This window comes from Oryx dammah, unplaced genomic scaffold, assembly GCF_014754425.2.
Source record: "Oryx dammah isolate SB20612 unplaced genomic scaffold, SCBI_Odam_1.1 HiC_scaffold_3, whole genome shotgun sequence".
NCBI lineage: Eukaryota > Metazoa > Chordata > Mammalia > Artiodactyla > Bovidae > Oryx > Oryx dammah.
The window spans coordinates 62,214,365-62,236,819 of NW_024070187.1; positions in this window are offsets into that span (position 1 = coordinate 62,214,365).

Genomic DNA, 22,455 nt, shown 5'->3' on the forward strand with positions numbered 1-22,455 from the left:
CTGGAGCTTGCTCAAACTCATGTCCTTCAAGTTGGTGATATCATCCAACCATCTCCTCCTCTCTCATCCCCTTCTCCTCCTGCCTTCAATATTTCCCAGCATAGGGGTCTTTTCCAATGAGTCAGTTCTTCGCATCAGGTGGCCAAAGTATTGGAGCTTCAGCTTCAGCATCAGTCCTTCCAATGAATATTCAGGTCTGATTTCCTTTAAGATTGACTGGTTGGATCTCCTTGCAGTCCAAGGGAATCTCAAGAGTCTTCTCCAACACCCCAGTTCAAAAGCATCAATTCTTTGGCACATATTTATATTAAATGTCTTAAATTACTTCATAGAAATACACATCCTTAATATATAAATGTGCATTTTAAATGATATAAGTTTATATTTTGGATATATGAAGTCATATGCACACAGAAAACACTCATATTCTATTTGAACTTTTGTGAAGTTAATGAAATACCTTATAGTGATAAAGCTTCAATCTTTTCTTACTGCTACTTTTTCACAAGATAGAAAGAAATATATATCGATTCATATAGTACAAAATTAATGTATACCTATTGCCAATTCATATTGATGTATGGCAAAAATCATCACAATATTGTTAAGTAATTATCCTCTAATTTACAAAAATTAATGTTCTGAGACTAAGATGAACTTCTGAAATTTTATTATAAACTTACTTATTCTTAAAGTTTTCAAAATATGCTATACACCTTAAATAACACATATCAAGGGAATTTATAGGTTTGTTTACTTTCCACTTGATTTAAGAAATGTAATAAATAGCACTAGCTTGTTTTCATTGTTAAGTACAGCCTAGTAAATATCCATCAATTCTGTTCGCAGTGGACCTCATACACTGAAAGCTAAACAATATGAGATTTGCAATTTTATAAAACATATATGTATGTACAACTCATCTGTAATATTTAGAATAGATAATGCAAGTTACAGTATGCAGATACAAGAAAACGTCATGACAAAATCCCAAGTTAAAAATGAAGTCAATAAGTACCCTCTAGTAGTGAAAGAAAGTGAAAGTGAAGTCGCTCAGTCGTGTCCCACTCTTTGCGACCCCATGGACTGTAGCCTACCACACTCCTCCGTCCATGGGATTTTCCAGGTAAGAATACTGGAGTGGGTTGCCATTTCCTTCTCCAGGGGATCTCCCAAAGCCAGAGATCGAACCCAGGTCTCCTGCATTGTAGGCAGACACTTTACCATCTGAGCCACCATGGAAGTCCTCTAGTAACCATCACAAAAAGGCAATTTTGGTGATTACTGTCAATGTTGTTTTTCTACTTTTTTTTTAATGGGTTTCACCTCAGATAGAGGAGATAGGGTATAGATAAGGAAAGAATTATTGATAGGAACTCTAAATGTGTTCTAGGAAAAAATAATGGGAATTACTAGGTACTTATATGGCTCCTTTCATAGGAGGGAAATACAGAGGTAGCATTTAGCAGTGATTGAAAATAATAAATGATGTTGTAGAGCACTTCCTTTTCCAAGACATTGCTAATTGATAAAGATAAATATATATCTACATTCTTACTCATATCTCTATCTATGCATCTAGTCATTTAAACCTCATGATTATTCTAAAAATCTACTAAAATTGTTGCCATTTAATAGTTGATGATAATGAAGCCCAGAAAAAGGTAAGTAACATGCCTAAGTTTCTCTCCTGGCAAATGGAAGAGATAGGATTTGATTCATAATTCTTGGTCAGAATCTGGATTAATGACAATGATTATTTAGAGGGTTATTAAGTTTCTCAAACACACAAGCACAGTTTATTTGTATTTCTTTATTATTTATTTGTATCTGTATTTACTTGAAAGTATAAGTGTTCATTCCTGATTTCCTACCTTCCTTGTGGGGCTTCTATTGAAGCAGCAGATTGATGATCTCCTATATGAAATAGATGTCACTCAGTTGGGCTCAGATTAGTGAAGTAGACAGTATAGTATTTCTCCTTAGGTATGACCATTGTTTAGCCTTATGAGTAAAAAGTAAAGTATTAGTCATTTGGTCATGTCTGACTCTTTGCGATCTCATGGACTGTAGCCCACCAGGCTCCTCTGTCCATGGGGATTCTTCAGACAAGAATACTGGACTGGGTTGCCATGCCCTTCTCCAGGGGATCTTCCTGACCCAGGAATCAAACCCAGGTCTCCTGCATTACAGGCAGATACTTTATTCGCTGAGCCACCTGGAAAGCCCAGGTTGCTTTATGAAATATCACATAATTAGATGTTTGCAATTTCTGCTGCATAAAGATTAAGCATATTAGTCAGAAGAGTGTTGATGGCAAGTAACAGAAACTGAACACAACCTAGCGTACAGAATAAAGAGAAGTTATTGCATTACAGAAATTATGGAAGGAAAGAACAAAGAAACTAAGAATGACAGAAGGCTGGGCTGTGGGGATAGCTAGAGCCAGTCACCAGAACCTTCATAAGACAAACTCTCTCACCAATTTTCTCTCTGTATCTCTCTCTCCTTCCTTCCCTTTCTCTTTAAAGAATATCAGTCTTGTTTCTCCTCATAGTGGGAACACAAGTCCAAAGAGTTTGAGAAGCTCACATCTAGAGATTTGTATCATCAGGAAGCTGATTCCTTTTTCAAGTTCCCAGTGTCACAACCCCAGAGAAAAGTTATAATAGGATTTTGATAACTATACATTTCAACTCCAGTCAAATGTGGCCAGAGAGTCGATTTTTTGAGTATTTGATGATTTCTCCTAGAGCAGCTGAAGGAAAAAAGGAGCAGCCACCAAATGGAGACAAAGGGAAAGAGGGAAGACAAAAGAAGGAAAGTAATACTGGTCAGACAGAAACTAAATAAACACAATAAAGGTAATTCACAGGCTCAGTTCAGTTCAGTCACTCAATCGTGTCCAACTCTTTGTGACCCCATGGACCACAGCACCCCAGGCCTCCCTGTTCATCACCAGCTTCCGGAGTTTACCCAAACTCATGTCCATTGAGTTGGTGATGCCATCCAACCATCTCATCCTCTGTCATCCCCTTCTCCTCCTGCCTTCAGTTTTTCCCAGCATCAGGGTCTTTTCAAACAAGTCAGTTCTTCGCAGCAGGTGGCCAAAGTATTGGAGTTTCAACTTCAGCATCAGTCCTTCCAATGAACACTCAGGACTGATCTCCTTTAGGATGGACTGGTTAGATCTCCTTGCAGTCCAAGGGATTCACAGGCTACAAAACAACAAATGGAAGGAAGTTAGATGAACTTAATTTTTGCTTATTTGTTTCAAATGAACAGGACAGTGAATTTTTATGTATCAGATTAAAGATATAATAATATGTTTAAAGTGCAATTTTAATCAAAATAAATTTGAAAATATGTTACGAGCACTAACTCTCTTTTTACTAATAGCACATGTAATCTTCCATGCATATTCTAGACTATGTTCCTGCATTTCTTCCCTAACTCTGAAATATGCTTCTAATGTGAGAGACATTATCTTGCTTATTTGCTGGTTTGTTTTATAATTTTTTAAAAAATCTTCTAATACACTTCACATGGGTTTCCAAGGTGGCTCAGCTGTAAAGAACCCATCTGTAACACAGGAGATGCAGGAGACATGGGTTCCATTCCTGGGTCAGGAAGATCTTCTGGAGGAGGGCATGGCAACCCACCCCATTATTCTTGCCGAGAAAATCCCATGGACAGAGGATCCTGGTGGACTACCATCCATGGGGTCACAGTCGGACACAACTGAAGTGACTAAGCACATACAGTACTTTTTCTTATACTTTTTTTAGAGCAACTGCTGGGGGAAAATGAATATTTAATTCAAGATTACAGTGAGAGAGCAACAACAACAACTTAAAAAAAAAAGAGTGAAAGAGGAAATATTAAAAGTGAGCAGAAATTAATTACATACATATATTTTCAAAAATGTATGGGGAGCACACCATGTGGCTTGCAGAATCCTAGTTCCCTGACCAGGGATTCAACTACACCCTTGGCAAGTGAAAGCAGAGAGTCCTAACTGCTGGACTAACAGGGGATTCCCAATTACATGTATTTTTAAAAGAGGATGAAAAGCAATATCTTTGGAAAAATCAATAACAGAGCATCTTCTGGGAAAGAATCAAAATAAGAAGGGGGATGAAGAAACTAAAACAAATGTAAACAAGAAATAATACAATTAAAATTTTTAAAAATGAAATAATACATTTATATTCTATATCAATGAGTTTATTAACATAGACCATAGGAATGAACTACTGGAGTCACTGTAAAATGCCAACTTGAAAAAGTGTGGAAATCTTGAACAAACAAATGCTCTTGTTAGTACTTAAGTATATAAGTTAAATAAGCAGGGTGACAATATACAGCCTTGATGTACTCCTTTTCCTATTTGGAACCATTCTGTTGTTCCATGTACAGTTCTAACTGTTGCTTCCTGACATGCATACAGATTTCTCAAGAGTCAGGTCAGGTGGTCTGGTATTCCCATCTCTCTCAGAATTTTCCACAGTTTATTGAGATCCACACAGTCAAAGGCTTTGGCATAGTCAATAAAGCAGAAATAGATATATTTCTGGAACTCTCTTGCTTTTTCCATGATCCAGCAGATGTTGGCAATTTGATCTCTGGTTCCTCTGCCTTTTCTAAAACCAGCTTGAACATCAGGAAGTTCACGGTTCATGTATTGCTAAAGCCTGGCTTGGAGAATTTTGAGCACTACTTTACTAGCATGTGAGATATTGTCACCCTGCTTATTTAACTTCTATGCAGAGTACATCATGAGAAACGCTGGACTGGAAGAAACACAAGCTGGAATCAAGATTGCCGGGAGAAATATCAATAACCTCAGATATGCAGGTGACACCACCCTTATGGCAGAAAGTGAAGAGGAACTAAAAAGCCACTTGATGAAAGTGAAAGAGGAGAGTGAACAAGTTGGCTTAAAGCTCAACATTCGGAAAATGAAGATCACGGCATCTGGTCCCATCACTTCATGGGAAATAGATGGGGAAACAGTGGGAACTATGTCAGACTTTATTTTTGGGGGCTCCAAAATCACTGCAGATGGTGACTGCAGCCATGAAATTAAAAGACACTTACTCCTTGGAAGAAAAGTTATGACCAACCTAGATAGCATATTCAAAAGCAGAGACATTACTTTGGCAACTAAGGTCCGTCTAGTCAAGGCTATGGTTTTCCCAGTGGTCATGTATGGATGTGAGAGTTGGACTGTGAAGAAGGCTGAGTGCCGAAGAATTGATGCTTTTGAACTGTGGTGTTGGAGAAGACTCTTGAGAGTCCCTTGAACTGCAAGGAGATCCAACCAGTCCATTCTGAAGGAGATCAGCCCTGGGATTTCTTTGGAAGGAATGATGCTAAAGCTGAAACTTCAGTACTCTGGCCACCTCATGCAAAGAGTTGACTTATTGGAAAAGACTCTGATGCTGGGAGGGATTGGGGGCAGGAGGAGAAGGGGACGACCGAGGATGAGATGGCTGGATGGCATCACTGACTCGATGGACGTGAGTCTGGGTAAACTCCGGGAGTTGGTGATGGACAGGGAGGCCTGGCATGCTGCGATTCATGGGGTCGCAAAGAGTCGGACACCACTGAGCGACTGAACTGAACTGAACTGAACTGATTGAAATGACAGAAATGTGGAAAACAGCCTGAAGAAAACTATGTATTTTGTATGGTTGGATAAATATTTCAGAAATACATTTTATAATATGTTCATATATAATTTGCATATTAAAGAGAGTGTTATTGGACAGAGAAAGTAGGATTAAAGGAAATCAGGGGAAAAGGAAAAATAATACAATACAGTATAATACACAGAGAAATACAATAAACATTCTTCAGATAAACTGATGATAGCATTGTCCTAATTACTGGAGAGAAAAATAAAATGAGAAAGAAATATCATATTCAGGAGAGAATATTTTTAAATGGCTTTATGTAACCAAGGGAGGAAGTGAACACCCACAACTGTTTACCAACCCTATGAAAAAAGTTTCAGAGATGGCAAATATAGATTCATTAACACCATACACTGACAGCAATTCTGTATGCAGGATCAAGTATCATCTCTGAGTAGCCAAGTAAATGCCAAACTGCAACAATGGTTAGTTGCAGAGTAGTTAGCTTTGTGAATTTTACATCTATCTCACTCTGAAATGTTTTAGTTTGATCAGTTTTGGTTATGAAACTATTATACAACAACATAAATAATTTATAGGTCCTCACTATTTTGAGGAAATAGTCCAAAGAAAAGCATCTACATTTATTTGACTGCTTGCAGCATGAACAGTGACTATTGCTGACTTAGAGGGTGAAATGTCTCAATTTTTCTGCATGTAGATTTTCAAGATTCAGTCAAATGTGATTTCTTCCTTTCTCCTTCTCCACTCTTGTTACGTGAGCACACATGGCTAGGAATCTGGCCTTCTGATTAATCTTTAAATTTATGCATATTTATTGATACATGAGAGAAATATTCTTAATAAAACTACACACTATTATAAACCAGGAAATATAAACATTCTTCTATTATTTTCTACTTGTTTATAAAGATCAGACAAAGCCCTACAGTCATTTTAAATAATTAACTTTTGGAGAAGGCAATGGCAACCCACTCCAGTATTTCTGCCTGGAGAATCCCATGGATGGAGGGGCCTGGTGGGCTACAGTCCATGGGGTCACAAAGAGTTGGTCACAACTGAGTGACTTCACTTTTACTTTTTTTCCCCCACCCAGTAGTTCTTGAAGATCCAGATCCAGACTTGAGGACCTCAAGGAGGACCAGTTTAAAAGTTTAAATAATTATTGAGGGATAAGAACATACACAAAGAAGCATAACTGATCTATCACTTTTTTTTTTTTTTTTTGGCAAAAGAAAGGGCATGTAAAAAAGTAGGGAAAAGGCTCAGAATAAACTTTAAACTTCCTGAAAAAAAAATAATAAATAATTAACTTTTTGTTGGACTTAATTCAAGAAGTTCTATATTTATTTCAAAATAGATCAGTGAAAAGCAGTGGTGAATGATGTTTCATCTTAGCAAACTGTCCATACTCACATTCTTGCCAAATCATAGCAATTAACTATAAAAAATGATGTGGTATAAGTAATTATTCACCCTAAATGGTGAGGTGTTGTAATGACTTTATAAATGAAGCTACTTTAATCTATTTTGCCTTCAAATTGATTGCTATAAGATTCATTATTATTTCTAAATCATTCATACTTAGCTTTTTAATAAACATAGGGAGGGAGAAGTAATAATATTGAGCTCTATAATGGAATCAAACTTAAGTTGTTATCAACTTAAAATATCTATTGTAAATCATTATGGGTTATTCTTGTGTGTGTGCTCAGTCACTTCAGTTATATCTGACTTTTTGCAACCCTAAGAACTGTAGCCTGCCAGGCACATCTGGCCATTGGATTCTCCAGGAAAGAATACTGAAGTGGGTTGCCATACCCTTCTCCAGAGGATCTTCCTAACCCAGGGGTCAAACCCACATCTTCTGCATTGCAGATGGATTCTTTACCACTGAACCACAGTCACCAGGGAAGCCCCAAGGGTAATCCTAAAGGTAAACCAAATCAAAAACTTATGGTAATGACACAAAAGATAAAGAAAATGTAAGTATTCCACAGAAGAGTCATTAAACCACAAAGGAAGAGAGCAAGAGAAGAAAAAAGAAACAAAAACTATAAAAACAGTCAGAAAACAATAAACAAAACAGCAATAAGCACCTACTTTCAATATTCATTTTAAATGTAAATAAACTAAATTCTCCAATCAAAAGACATAGATTAAAAAGACTGATTATTGCCAGAGGCAGAGAGTGCTAGATGGGAGAAATTGGTGAATTATACCGTGTTTTTTTTTTTAGTTTAAATAAATTAAATTTTTGAAAATGAAGCAAATATTTTTATAATAACTATAAGCAGAGTATAACCTTTAACATTGAGAATCTCTATATTGTACACATGTAACTCCCATCACTTTATGAGAAATAGATGGGGAAACAGTATCAGACTTTATTTTTGGGGGCTCCAAAATCACTGCAGATGGTGACTGCAGCCATGAAATTAAAAGACACTTACTCCTTGGAAGGGAAGTTATGACCAACCTAGATAGCATATTCAAAAGCAGAGACATTACTTTGCCAACAAAGGTCCATCTAGTCAAGGCTATAGTTTTTCCAGTGGTCATGTATGGATGTGAGAGTTGGACTGTGAAAAGCTGAGCACCGAAGAGTTGATGCTTTTGAACTTAGGTGTTGGAGAAGACTCTTGAGAGTCTCTTGGACTGCAAGGAGATCCAACCAGTCCATCCTAAAGATCAGTCCTGAGTGTTCATTGGAAGGACTGATGCTGAAGCTGAAACTCCAATACTTTGGCCACCTCATATGAGGAGTTGACTCATTGGAAAAGACCCTGATGCTGGGAGGGATTGGGGGTAGGAGGAGAAGGGGATGACAGAGGATGAGATGGCTAGATGGCATCACCGACTCGATGAACATGAGTGTGAGTGAACTCCAGGAGTTGGTGATGGACAGGGAGGCCTGGTGTGCTGCGATTCACGGGGTTGCAAAAAGTTGGACACGACCGAGTGACTGAACTGAACTGAACTGAACTTATATAATATTTTATATAAACTATGCTTCAATAAAAAATATGAAAGCAAACAAAAAATTTGTAAGTGGTTTACAAAGTCAGAAATGTACATTAATCAAAATATATAAAATGTATATTCATAACACTACCTTGAATTTTAAACATCTTTCAATGAAAACATGCCAAACTTATAACATCTTAGAAAATTTATTTACTCATCCAGTCCCCATCCAACATATATCCCAATGGCAACAGACTATAATTTGTAAATCTAATCATAATAATATATGGAATCAACTTACATTCAATAATCAATAAATGTTGATTGAGCACTGAGTCACTATTCTATGTATCAGAAATACAACAGGGAATAAATTTTACTAAGTCCTGACCTCAGATAGTTTATATTCCATTGGCTTTATAATATTTTAGGCTAACAGAATTCTCAATGAAATATGAAAATAGTGAAGAATCTAAAAAAGCAGGTAAAGAAAGGAAAGCACACCAAAGCATACAATATCTGTCCATGTCAACACAATAGTTCACTTTATATTGTTTTGACATCTGAGTGGTGGGAGACCTCCCAACAGATATCTTTCATTGGAGAGAAAATATCCAAAGTTTAGTTTTGAGCCAGTAAATAAGAGGCCCATCAGACATGCCAGAGATACAGAGTATCACCAATACATGGATATGTTAGTCTAGAATTCATGAGAAGCACTGCAGCTGGAGATAAATGTGGAAGTCAATGGCCTATAGATGATGAGACATATAGCAAGTCTGATATGGACCATGGTGAAATTTAAAAGTTTAAACATCACCAATTTTTCAATCCCTAGCCCCACCTCATCCCTTTTTCCTCTTACCTCCTATTTCTTTCCCCTCCTCCTTTTTCATCTTTATAGCTTTTTGTGTGTGGACTTCCTAGGTGGCTCAGTGGTAAAGAATCTGCCTGCCAATGAGGAGGCACAGCTTACATCCCTAGATCAGGAAGATCCCTTGGAGTAGGAAATGCCATCCTACTCCAGTAGTTTTGCCTGGAAAATTCCATGGACAGAGGAGCCTAGCAGGCTACAGTCCATGAGGTCATGAAAGAGTCGGACACAGCTGAGCGATGGAGCAAATTCACCAGTTGGGACAGAGTCAAATTGTAAATAAACTCTTGTTTATTCCTCTGTACCTTTCTTTATAGCAGTTTAGTGAATAAGGCCTTCTTTAGTTCTTCCCATAGTTCAGCTGTATCCTGTTTTCACCCACCTACTGAAACTAAAGGAGACATCCGTGTTTATATTTCCCCAGAGAATGTCGAATTCAAGGGTGAAATAGGCCAGGCCACAAGGCAGGTTCAGGTTTGACAAGCTGGAGAGGGATGACTTAGATTTGACTCACTATTTTCACTTTGTGAAAAGTAATTCACAGTGCCTACAGTTAAGAATAAAAAGAGTGCACACAGTCCCTCAATGCCTCTTAATATTCATCAGGGAGGCACACCAATAATTGGATGGGCTCAGTATGTGGCATAGAAGGGGAAACAGTCAGGTCAGATATAAACAAGGATTTTATATCCCTTTAAACTAGGGTGTTGGAGTATGTCAACCTTCAAAAGGTCAGGCTGTTTCCAGGGAAGAAACTTCTTATCGAATCAGAGTTACACATTTCTTTGCTTTAATTCTATTTATAAAAAGAGTTATAAATAGAATTAAAGGTGAAGGACAGGGAAGAACAGGGTGAAGGACAGAAAAGCCTGGTGTGCTACAGTCCATGGAGTCACAAAGAGTCAGACATGACTGAGTGACTGAACAACAACAATTTATAATTTGACTATTTGTAATTTGTCTATTTGAAGTTTCAATGTAATAGCTCTGATCATGGCCTATCTGTGTGACAGAGAACAATTATATATATTATACTGAAAGTTTTCTAAGGGAGACCTGGAAGAATATTACCATACACACATATAATCTCAATTGATGTAACCTTTCTCAAGCCCTTGCTGTCATTAATTTCATAACTTTCCCCACCAAACCACTGGTAATTTTTCTCATTTTTTATACAGAATAATTTTGTTTGTGTCCCCCACCCTCTGCAGTGAGCACACACACACACCCCATACTACTCAGCAAAGAATGCTTTGGAGTACACTATCATGAGAAAGGCATCTTTGCTTATAAATAACATGTAGTATTTCCTATCATTCAGTTGTTCAGGCAAAACACTGAGAACCAATAGTGTGGTTTCTTGGAAAAGACTCCTCCAGCTTTAAAGATTATACTTGTAATGCTGTAAGAACTTTGTGTCTTACAAACCTTTAAACAACCCCATTAGTGTATTAGAGTACTTACTGGAAAACTATTTATAAAGATTGTGGAGATGCAACACCTACACCTGTGGAAAAGTTAACTCGCAATTAGAATTTTGCTTTTATATCCATACTGAAAATTATCATTACTTCTCTACTAATACTATGAACATTTTATGAACATAATTTATCTCCATTGCCCTTCACTTTGTCTGTTTCTGTTGATGTATGACACACTTCAAATTGCTAGAAATAAGTTATAGTGAGCAATTCCTAATTATTTGCTCTGATTAAAGTTCAGATATATCAAGGAACCTGATTCCACATGTTGCTGTTTGATGGGAGAAACTACTTTAAAATTTATCTGAGTCATTTAAAAAATATATGAATAAGAGCTTGCATTAGTGTCTGTGAAATGATTATTTTTTATTTCTCATTTTCTTCTGATTTATGGGGGGATAAACTACCAAAGCTGTCATATCTTAAAAAAAATAAAGTACCAGTATGATGGATAGGAGTATCATATGCTCTTTTAGCGTAAGGGTGAACACAGTTAAGCATCTGCAGAAAAGTTTATAATTAGATGCAAATCTACACATTGGGCTTTTCACTCATATTTCTTGTTAGGCCTTTCTGCAAAGAAAATCATTAATGCTCTGCCTGCTCAAGTGCATGCTCAATTGCGTCCGACTCTTTGTGATCCCACCAACTGTAACCCACCCGACTCCTCTGTCCAGGAAGAATACTGGAATGGGTTGCCGTTTCCTACTCCAGGGGATCTTCCTGACCCAGAGATTGAACCTGTCTCTCTTGCATCTTCTGCTTTGGTGGGCAGATTCTTTTTCTCCGACTGTATTCTCCCATGAGCAAGGGTTTGATGGAGAGCTTAATTTTAATCACACTGAGAATCTTTTAAGTTAATTTAAAAGATTGATAACCCATTAAAGTCTAAGTAGAGCAGAAAGAAAATCAGGAGGGCCGAAGAATTGATGCTTTTGAACTGTGGAGTTGGAGAAGAAAAAAAAAAAAAAAAAAGGAAATCAGGAGGGAAAAACGGAAATAGCAGTTAATATAGTGTCTCCTAAAATATTACAAAAGACAGTTTGGGATTTGAAATGAGTTGAAAAGTGAAAGTGAAAGTTAGTCACACAGTCATGTCCAACTCTTTGCGTTTCCATGGGCTGTAGCCTGCCCGACTCCTCTGTTCATGGAATTCTTCAGGCAAGGGAGTACAGGAGTGGCTTGCCATTCCCTTCTCCAGGGGATCTTCCCGACCCAGGGATGGAACCTGAGTCTCCTGCATTGCAAGACAGATTCTTTACCAACTGACTCACCGGGGAAGCCCAAAATGAGTTGAACTGAACCTAAACTTTTGATTCTGCCTCTTTCAGTTGTATAACCTTGGGGTGTGGTGTAGAATATTACTTCGCCTTAAAAAAGAATGAAATCTTGACATTTGTGACAATATGAATGGACCTGGAGCATAAAAGCGAAATGAGTCAGGCAGAGAAAGATAAATATTGCAGGATTCCACCTGTATATGGTATCTTAATAAACAAAGCAAATGAACAAACATAACAAAACAGAAGCAGAGTTATAGATACAGAGAACAGCCTGCCTGTTGCCAGAGGTGAAGAGGTAGGGAGGGAGTGAGAAACTAGGAGAGGGATATTTAGTGGAACAAACTTCCAGTTGCAAAATAAATGAATGAAATGAACAGGGAGGAGAATATATAGTCAATAAGTAACAATTTTGTATTTTAACATATCATAACTAGACAATATGGAGATCAGTTTGAAATGTATAAAAATAATGAATCACTTTATTGTGTATCTAGAACTAAAAATGTATAGAACAATTACACTTCAAAAACAAACTCAAAGAAAAAGAAATTAGATTTGTCATCACTAGAGGGAGGGCAGAGGGGATTGGATGAAGGCAGTCAAAAGGTACAAATTTCCATTATAAGTACTAGGGATGTAACGTAAAAGTGAAAGTGAGTGTTAGTCACTCAGTCATGTCAGACTGCAACCACATGGACTGTAACCCTCCAGGCTCTTCCGGGATTTCTGAGACAAGACTACTGGATTGGGTTGCCATGCCCTTCTCCAGGAGATCTTCCCAACACAGGGATCGAACCCAGGTCTCCTGCATTGCAGGCAACATGCACATTATTAATATACAACATAAATAAATATAACTAACATTACTATATGCTATTTATGAAAGTTTTTAAAAGAATAAATGCTAAGAGTTCTTATCAGAAGAATAAATTTATTTCTGTTTCTTTAATTTTGTATCTATAGGAAATGATGGATGTTCACTATATATTGTGATAATCACTTCATGATATATTTAAATTAATCATCCTATATACCTTAAACTTATATATCACTGTATGCCAATTATATCTCAACAAAACTGGAAGAAAAAAATTGAGTACAAATACACGGACCTCAGCTCTGAGGACTATAAACTTGAACAAGATACATCATCTTCATTTTGCTACTTGTGCAAGTACCAAATTCCGAACATTAAAAGACAATGGATGCAAAAAAAGTGAAAACATAGATCAGTCTTAAAATACTGATAACAGATTTCCATTTTTTTATTGCACTCTATAACTGTAATGATCACCGATTCTATGGACACGAGTTTGAATAGGCTCCAGGAGTTGGTGATGGACAGCGAGGCCTGGCGGGCTGCGAAGAGTCAGACACGATTGAGCAACTGAACTGGAACTGGAACTGTAACGAAAACAAACATAAACTTATATTCAGCATAAAAGGGAAAATAAAGGACAGTCATTTTGAACCAAAATTATTACAACTAAAGCTGTATTTCTGTTTCAGAAACTTTTGCTCTTATTAAAATTATTTTATTTTTTTTCACTTCCTGGCATCAATATACTATTCAATAAGAATCTATTGTCTCAAAATAAAAATAAAAGAATGAGTTGTAATTGTTCTTTAATGTTAAATATTTGTCAGTCTAAAGGAGAGTGAAGTTCAGGTGATATATCTGCGGGGGTTTAGGAGTGATAGTGCCTCAGAGTAAGCAAGTAAAGATTAATGGTCCTTTTTTAAGGAGGGGATTAAATTGTGCACTAATGTTGTATATTCAGGATGAGGTTGGCTTAGAGAAGAAGGGAAAAGGAAATTGTACTTATTTATTTAGTAAATAATGTTTGAACAGCTACTATTTGCCAGGCTGTGATGAGGCACAAAGAAAGTAGCAAAGAAAAATAATGTGTACTTACAGAAATTACATTCTGTTGAAGGAGAATGACAAGTAATGACATTCATAAACAAAAAAGAAAATATAAAATGTAAAACTCCTAAAGAGAAATTTGTTAGAGCTATGAAGACAAAGAAAGCAGAATAAGAGACAGAGTATGTATGGTTCGTGTGCTATTCAAATAATCAGGCATAGTGTCTTAGAAAAGATGACACTAGAGAAAAAGAACAAACGTAAAGACTCCAAAGCCGGTTTAGTGCTCAAGAAGCAGCCAAACATTCAATGAGTCTGGGAGTGAGTGAACCAAGAGAATTCAGAGACCAGGTCACTCAAATAGTTACAGTTCAGATGACAAAGGATTTTTTAGGCTGTGAAAGCAGACTTTCAGTTCGTCTAAATGCTATAGAAATCATTGGAAGTATTAGTTTTATGTGCTGTGATAAACATTTTAAAACTACGTGTACAGTGGACTTGAGGGTGAGCGTGATCAAGAGGATGGGTTTGGGAGGGGGGAAGGAATGGAAAGGATGAGACCAGTCAGAAGATTTTACAGCGCTCTCAGGAGACATGATGGTAACTTGAACCAAGTAGCAGTGAAGGAAGCAGTGAGAGGAATGAGATTCTGGATACATATCGAGGTATCTTTGCAGGACTTGTTGGTGGACTGGACTTGGGTTGAGAACAGGGAAGAAAAACAAACTTGAGCCTTGAGTGTTGACTGAGCTCCTAGTGCAAAGCAACAATGAAGACTCAGGGGAAGGGAGTGAGTTTGGGAATACAAATCAGTTCTTTATTGAACATGTTAAAATATATATGTCATGATAAGTAGGCAGTGAAATAGAGAAGTCTAGAACCAAGGGAGAGTCTAGATTGGTGATATTTATTTGATGATAATAGGATAAAGATGGAATTTACGGCCATGTGAGTGGGTGGGCACTAAGTGACTTCAGTCGTGTCTGACTCTTTGCCATACTATGGACTGCAGCCTGCCAGGCTCCCTTCTCTATGGAATGCTCCAGGCAAGAATACTGAAGTGGGTTGCCATGTCCTCCTCCAGGGGATCTTTCTAACCTAGGGATCGAACCCGTGTCTCTGATGTCTCCTTCATTGGCAGGCAGATTCTTTACCACTAGCACCACCTGGGAAGCCCCATTTATGGCCATAGGTCATAATAAAGTTATCTAAAGTACAATTTTAAATGAAGAAAAGAAGCACAAGGATTGAGCTCTGGAAAATGCTGATAACTCAATGTCAGAAAGGAAAGGAATGACCAGTGGAAGACTGAGAAAGAGCAGCGTGCAGGACAGGAGGAAACACAGATCTGGTAGGAAATACACACATGAGCCTCAGGAAGTCGACTCCAAACTTCACATTATTGTCAGAGGAAGGCAAAACAAACAAAATGGGGCTGCCATGCACAAGGTTGGGTGAAGGATGAAGTGATGTGGGAACCAACCTGATGTTATCAGGGGTTGGATGTGGTCTATTAATGTTGGAAGAAAATGTGGCTGTAGTCTGCATTTTAGCTAAAGATATAATAAATATGGTGACATCAGGGATTAGGTACAAAAGACTGACAGAGATATTGACAGTACGAAGATTCAACGAAACCCACCCACCTGTCTTAGAGTTTGTGCAGTTCTATGTATGATTTGTGATTTTCTGAGACTCTAACCAGGGACTATTAGGGCCTTAGTGGTTCCATTCAAAACACAGAGATGGTTTTTCTCTTTTCTATGATGGAAACTTAAGTTTTGATTTTGAAGTGTCTATTTTTCAGAAGCTAATCAGGGTGAGCTAATCCTGATAACATTTGTCTTTCTTGTGAATTATTCTACATAAAAATTACATTTTCCCTTCTCTCAGCAGACAGTTGCAATCATTGTCAGAGGAAGTCAAGACAAACAAAATGGGGCTTCCATGCACAAGGCTGTGTGAAAGAATTCCCACAATAGCTGTTTGCTGAAGGCGACGTTTTATAGTTTAAATTATAACACTGCTGGAAAATCATGAAATGTATACATAAATTCATTTACCTCATTTGTTTTTCACCCTTAGGTGCAATATTGTGAACAACTGCATTTGAAATCTGAAACAGAGATTTATTTCCCACCAGTGTTTATTTATTCCTAGTAAAATGGACTTCCTTTGAGCAACATGTCATTTTGTGTAATGCTCTGGAAAGCCAAAGTTTTAATTTCACTAAATGGCACATTTTTTTATGGCTCCAAATGCTTTTTTGCCACCATTTATTTTGAAGAACCTAGTGATAACTGTAAAATATGAACTCCTGATTACTAAGATATTTTGGTTAAGTAAGTAATTCACTAATACCACTACCATAAAACTAAACACAAATGAACAGGAAACAAGTGTTTAGGAATGCAGTCACAATAAGTTTTTTCCTTTTTTTTATCACTAAGTGAAATTTACTCATCTCTGAGAAGTAGATCTTCCATTATTTTGAATAGAATAAAAGAAAGCAAACAAGCATTTCATGATGGATGTAATGATGTTTAATGGGAAAATTGTGTTTAGTCACTCAGTCGTGTCCAACTTTTTGCAAACCCATGAACTGTAAAGGGGATTCTCCAGGGTAAAATACTGGAGTGGGTTGCCATTCCCTTCTCCAGGGTACCTTCATGACCCAGGTCTCCTGCATTGCACATGGATTCTTTACCATCTGAGCCACCAGGGAAGCCCAAGAATACTGGAATGAGTAGCCTATCCCTTCTCCAGGGGATCTGCCTGATCCAAGAATCCAGCCTGGGTCTTCTGCATTGCAGGCGGATTCTTTACCTGCTGAGCTACCAGGGAAGCCCAACTGGAAAACTAGACTGATGAATATATTTTTCCTTCTCTGATTTTTCTATTCCTGGAAATTCTAAACAATTCTGTCATTACATATTAAATATCTTGTTGCCCATGTTTCAAATGAAGGTGTAATAGCAATAAGAATGTGAATGTGTTGGTGAAAGAGAGCTTTGGGGGATCCAGGTTCAAGGTCACAGAGAGGATGATGATAACTCCAACTAACTACATGAATGGAACTGGCAGCTTATGTTCTTTTCTTTGTCTTGCATCTGTAAAGAAGTTATGGTTCAACCTCTTCTGGAAGAGTTCTGACTGACTACTTCTCCAAGATTGATCCATATTCAAACAGAACTGCTATAATTTTTTGGTTGGATTCCATAATTCATTTTTAGGAGACAGATGAAATTTTCTGGGGAGATTATTTTTAGATGTTCTATCAGTTAATGCGCTAAACAGGAAATAGGAAACACTAAAGCATCTTGCATCTATTTAGAAAGGGATTTCATATAAGAGAGTAAGTCCCATAAAATCATTGGAAGGGTTGAAGGAGTGCAGTTTATTCTGGGAATTCAGGAATAATTTCCAAACCATGAGAACCTGCCAGCCAAGAGCTCCTATCATTAAAACTGAAGTTCCACCACTGAAACTATTGAGATGAAGATGACCCATGGTTGTATTCCAGACGTCAGGAAGTCAACACTACCACAAATGTCTTGCAACATAAAAATTGGTGCCTGGATCCTGAAAATGATAACAATCTCTAAAACCGGGAAACAGGAGAAGAGGAACTATAACACTGCTGCAGAAAAACTTCACATCTGCAAGACCTTGCCTACCAGTAAAACCATTCAAAAGGGCAAGAGGATGTCTTCATTCTCACTTGGATTTTCCAGTTCTCATGTGGATGGATCTTTTTGGTGGGAATCAATTAGCATTCAGATCCTTAGCAGTAAAGGAGCACTGAAAATGCAATTTTTAGTTTTCCAACATCTGCTTAAGAAAGATATCCTCGAAGACTGATGGAAAAAGAAGAAGCTAAACAAACTGCAATACTTGTCACAAATGTGATTTTAGAACAAATATACATTTCAAGTAAAGGTAATATAAGAAAGGCTTTTAATTTTAGATTGTGTGCATTCATATGCTGAAAATGTTTGCCAACGTCTTTCAGATCCCTATCCATCTCTAAAATATACCGGACACGTATGCTGCAGTGGAATATTGGCCTAAAGTAACATGACATCATAGTGTGCTTCTTTCAATTTCTAAATCTTTGATAAATATTATATATGCTACACTGGTGTCTTGTTTTCACATAATACATGAGAAGAATACAGACAAGCCCTTCAGTCATGTGTATTTAAACTTCAATAGTGGTGGCAGCATAAGCTATGAAAATTGATTTTTTTAATTGGTTAATATGTTTCTTTGGGGTACTTCCAGAGACAGCAATGACTCTGACTTTCCCGGACAGTAAGAAATTGCCATAGTCTGTCAATACTGCTTCATCTCATGTGATCTATTAAACATTAAGTGTGATCTAAGCATTTTCTTTTCTGGTCTACCAATATGAAATAAATTTCCTTTGAAATAATATCATGAATTAACATTTAAAGTGGCTTTTTAAAATTTACTGAATTTCCTTATATAACAATATCAAGACCTTGAGTTTTATTAATGTTGTATCTAATATTTTTGCATGTAGGTAAATAAAAATTTCATTTTCATTTAAACTATCACTTAGTTACCTGAATTTAATTCTGAATATGGCACCGACAAGACATTATGATGCCTAATTATGAGCAAAGATCTCTTGAGGATAAACACAAAAGGCACATATTCTATTGTTCTAAGTATTTTAAAAATTGTCATTAGTGAGACCCAAGGAACAACTATATATGAACTTTTCATCCTTTCTCTACTAGAAAAATATCTATTTGAGTAAAGAACCTAATGTAACTTCTCCCAACTTTTAACTATGACTACTATGTCAAATTTTGGCAGAGTCTAGAAGGAATTTTTTCTACAGTTACTGGAACTGGCCTTACATAAATATGTGCAATGCACATTTGTGGAAAGTTTTGCTTGATTTTGTTTTGTTTTGTTTTTATTTTGCCTCCCCACTTATGACCTCCTTTCTGCGACTGTGAAAACCCACCCCATACCCTAAATGTATGTAATCGTTGGGGGAGGCAAAATCCTCATCCATTACTTAGGACAAATGCCTGCAAGTTCAGCATCTCACTTGCCTTTCTGCACACTAGGTCATAGAAAAGTGATCCAGGCTAGGATAATCTACTATGACCCCTTAACACTGGATTTACATCTCATGATGCCAAGAAACAGGGAGAGAGACTTCATTATGGCTGTGGTGGCAGCGTCCACAGTGTCCAGGAGCCTGGAAGCAGGGGCAGCCAGGGCACTGGTGCTATATGGAGTCCAGAGCAGCTGAAGAGGGACAGTTCCTCAGTCTGGTGCCCAGTGGCTATGACAGCTGGGGGGCCTGATTTGGCCTGCTTTTCATATTAAAAAACAGAGACATTACTTTGCCAACAAAGGTCTGTCTGGTCAAGGCGATGGTTTTTCCTGTGGTCATGTATTGATGTGAGACTTGGACTATAAAGAAAGCTGAGTACCAAAGAATTGATGCTTTTGAACTGTGTGCTGGAGAAGACTCGAGAGTCCCTTGGACTGCAAAGAGATCCAACCAGTCCGTCCTAAAGGAGATCAGTCCTGGGTGTTCACTGGAGGGACTGATGCTGAAGCTGAAACTCCAAAACTTGGGCCACCTCATGCAAAGAGTTGACTCATCAGAAAAGACCCTGATGCTAGGAGGGATTGGGGGCAGTAGGAGAAGGGAACAACAGAGGATGAGATGGCTGAATGGCATCACCGACTCGACGAACATGAGTTTGGGTGAACCCTGGGAGCTGGTGATGGACAGTGAGGCCTGGCGTGCTGCGATTCATGGGGTAGCAAAGAGTCCGACAGGACTGAGCGACTGAACTGACTGAATGAATGAACTGACTAACTAGACTACCACTCATTTCCATCCATTTTCTAAGATTCATTCCTAAGACTTCACAGGGATCCTGTGAGTGTTCCACATTTCAATAAATTGATTGCTGTTTAAAAAAAAATCAGAAAGAAGCAATTTTGTATTTTTTCTTTCAGCTAAAAATCCTGACTTGTACAGAAATAGATAAAATCAGAATACTGAACATAACTCCGGCAAATAAAGAAAACTATAATTTGTAACTGTATTAGTTTCCTAGGGCTGCTGTAATAAATTGTCACAGAGCTGTTGGCTTAAAACAACAAAACTTTATTCTCTCACAGTTCTAGAGGCCAGAAGGCTGAAATCAAGATATTCTCAGAATCACACCCTCTACCCCCTTCTTCTCCCACCCCCACCCCGCAAAGACTGTAGGGGAGAAACTTTCCCTGCCTTTTCCAGTTTTCTGGCTCCTGGGACTTCTTGGCTTGTGGTAACATAGCTCCAATCCTCATCTCTATTTTCATGTGGCCCCGATGTCTCTGTGTGTCTTTTCTCTTATAAGTACACTCTCATTGGATTTAGACTTCTTCTACTTTAGATAGAGATTCTTCTAATCTCTATCATTCTTTAATTACATCTGCATAGGCCCTGTTTCCAAATAAGATCACATTCTGAGGCTCCCGGTGGATGTGAATTTCTGCGGGACATTATTCAACCAATGACAGTGATTGTATTTAATTTGCCGAAGTGTCACAGTGAAAATCCACTAGTGAGGCATAGTAACCTGCAATCCCATGGTGTGTGATAATAAAGCAGTTAAATTATCTCCATAAAATGATGGTAAGTCTCTAGGATTCTGCATAGCTACTACTAAACATAAAGTTTATTGGGAAGTTAAGAACTGTGGGATGAGGTAGCTGCCTTTATGGCACTGAATAGCATAAGAAAAGAGAATGATAAGGAAAAATATTCAAACTATCTATAATTTTGGCTCAAGGAACAAATGGAAGACTTGAGAGTATAGTTATGTTAAGAGAATAGCAATATTTTCAAAATAAAAGATGCCTGTATCTCACAATTAAACAGCACACTTAGAATTATCCCACAGATTGATGAAGTTTGATATCAAGTGAATTCACAGTTGTTTTAAGACTATCATTTTAAAACTATAACACTGCTGGTTGGGGAGAAAACCAGAATTGAGATTAATTTATCTGGGGGAATTTTGAAGATGCAACACGTCATGTATCCACAAACCCAGTCAGCCAAAACAGTCCTTTTTCTTGTTTCCTCTGAGGTATTCTTGTGTGCAGCCAACCATGTCATCATGTAAGAGGAGGCAGATCCTCTCTGGGTTCCATCCTTGCCCTGTTTATTATCACTAGATCCCTAATCACAGACATATCACAGCTCAATCCTTCAATGATAAGGAGGAAGTTGAAAAGCCAGTCCACTGAAGCTGAGGTACATGCCAAAATTTTTAAAACTTTTTCAACTTGATGTCAGCAAAAATTTCAATAATCAGAAAGGGAATTAATTTAAAAACTAGAAAGAGGGCAGAATATAATGTCAAATGAGATATAACTTCAATATGAGTGTTCTTACTGCAGAAAGCAAGATCAACATTATACAGTGAGTATTTGAATGTGATTCTAATGGCTTTCTCAGTTAAGTTACTGAAATCTTTACTGAAAGAGTTGAGGTGCCCTTGCTAAATTGAGTTGAGATGCCAAAGGAACAACTCAATATGATTTAAAGAAGGAATCCAAATGCTCTGTGAAAGAGGAATGTTAGAGTGGATTTGTCAGTTATTGACCACTCGACTATCTTCTATTTCCCAGAAAGCAAGCCATGCCTTAATTACATCGATAATGCATTGTTGCCCGAAATGCCTAGTAGCTTTAAAAGTCTTTGAGAGAACATGTGATTTTTGTTGGACTAAGATGCTGATTATGGGCTTCCCAGGGGCGCAGTTGATAAAGAATCTGTCTGCAAATGCAGGAGATGCAAAAGCCATAGGTTCAATCTTGGGGCCAGGAAGATCCCTTGGAGAAGGAAATGGCAATCCACTCTGGTATTCTTGCCTGAAAATTCTATGGACAGAGAAGCCTGGTGGGCTACAGTCCATGGGGTTGCAAAGAGTCAGACAAAACTGAGCACTCACTTAGCTAAGTAGGTAGGTAGTTGATTAGAGATGCTTCAATGCTATTGTTGAAATGAATTCTTTGATTCCTATGGGCAAACAATTACTAGGTAGGGAAGTCAAAGAGAGTGATATAAATACCCCTGGCAGATTTTCAGTGATAACCTTTTCAGGCAGCTGAACTTGTTATCAACATCACTTAATCCCCAGTGACCTCAGTGGCAAGGACTTTGACAATAACATTAATACAGAATCTGCCCTAGGGCCATATACTTGATTTACACAAATGGAAAAAAAATCTCCAGATGAGATAGGCAGAAGTCTGGAGTGAGTTATTT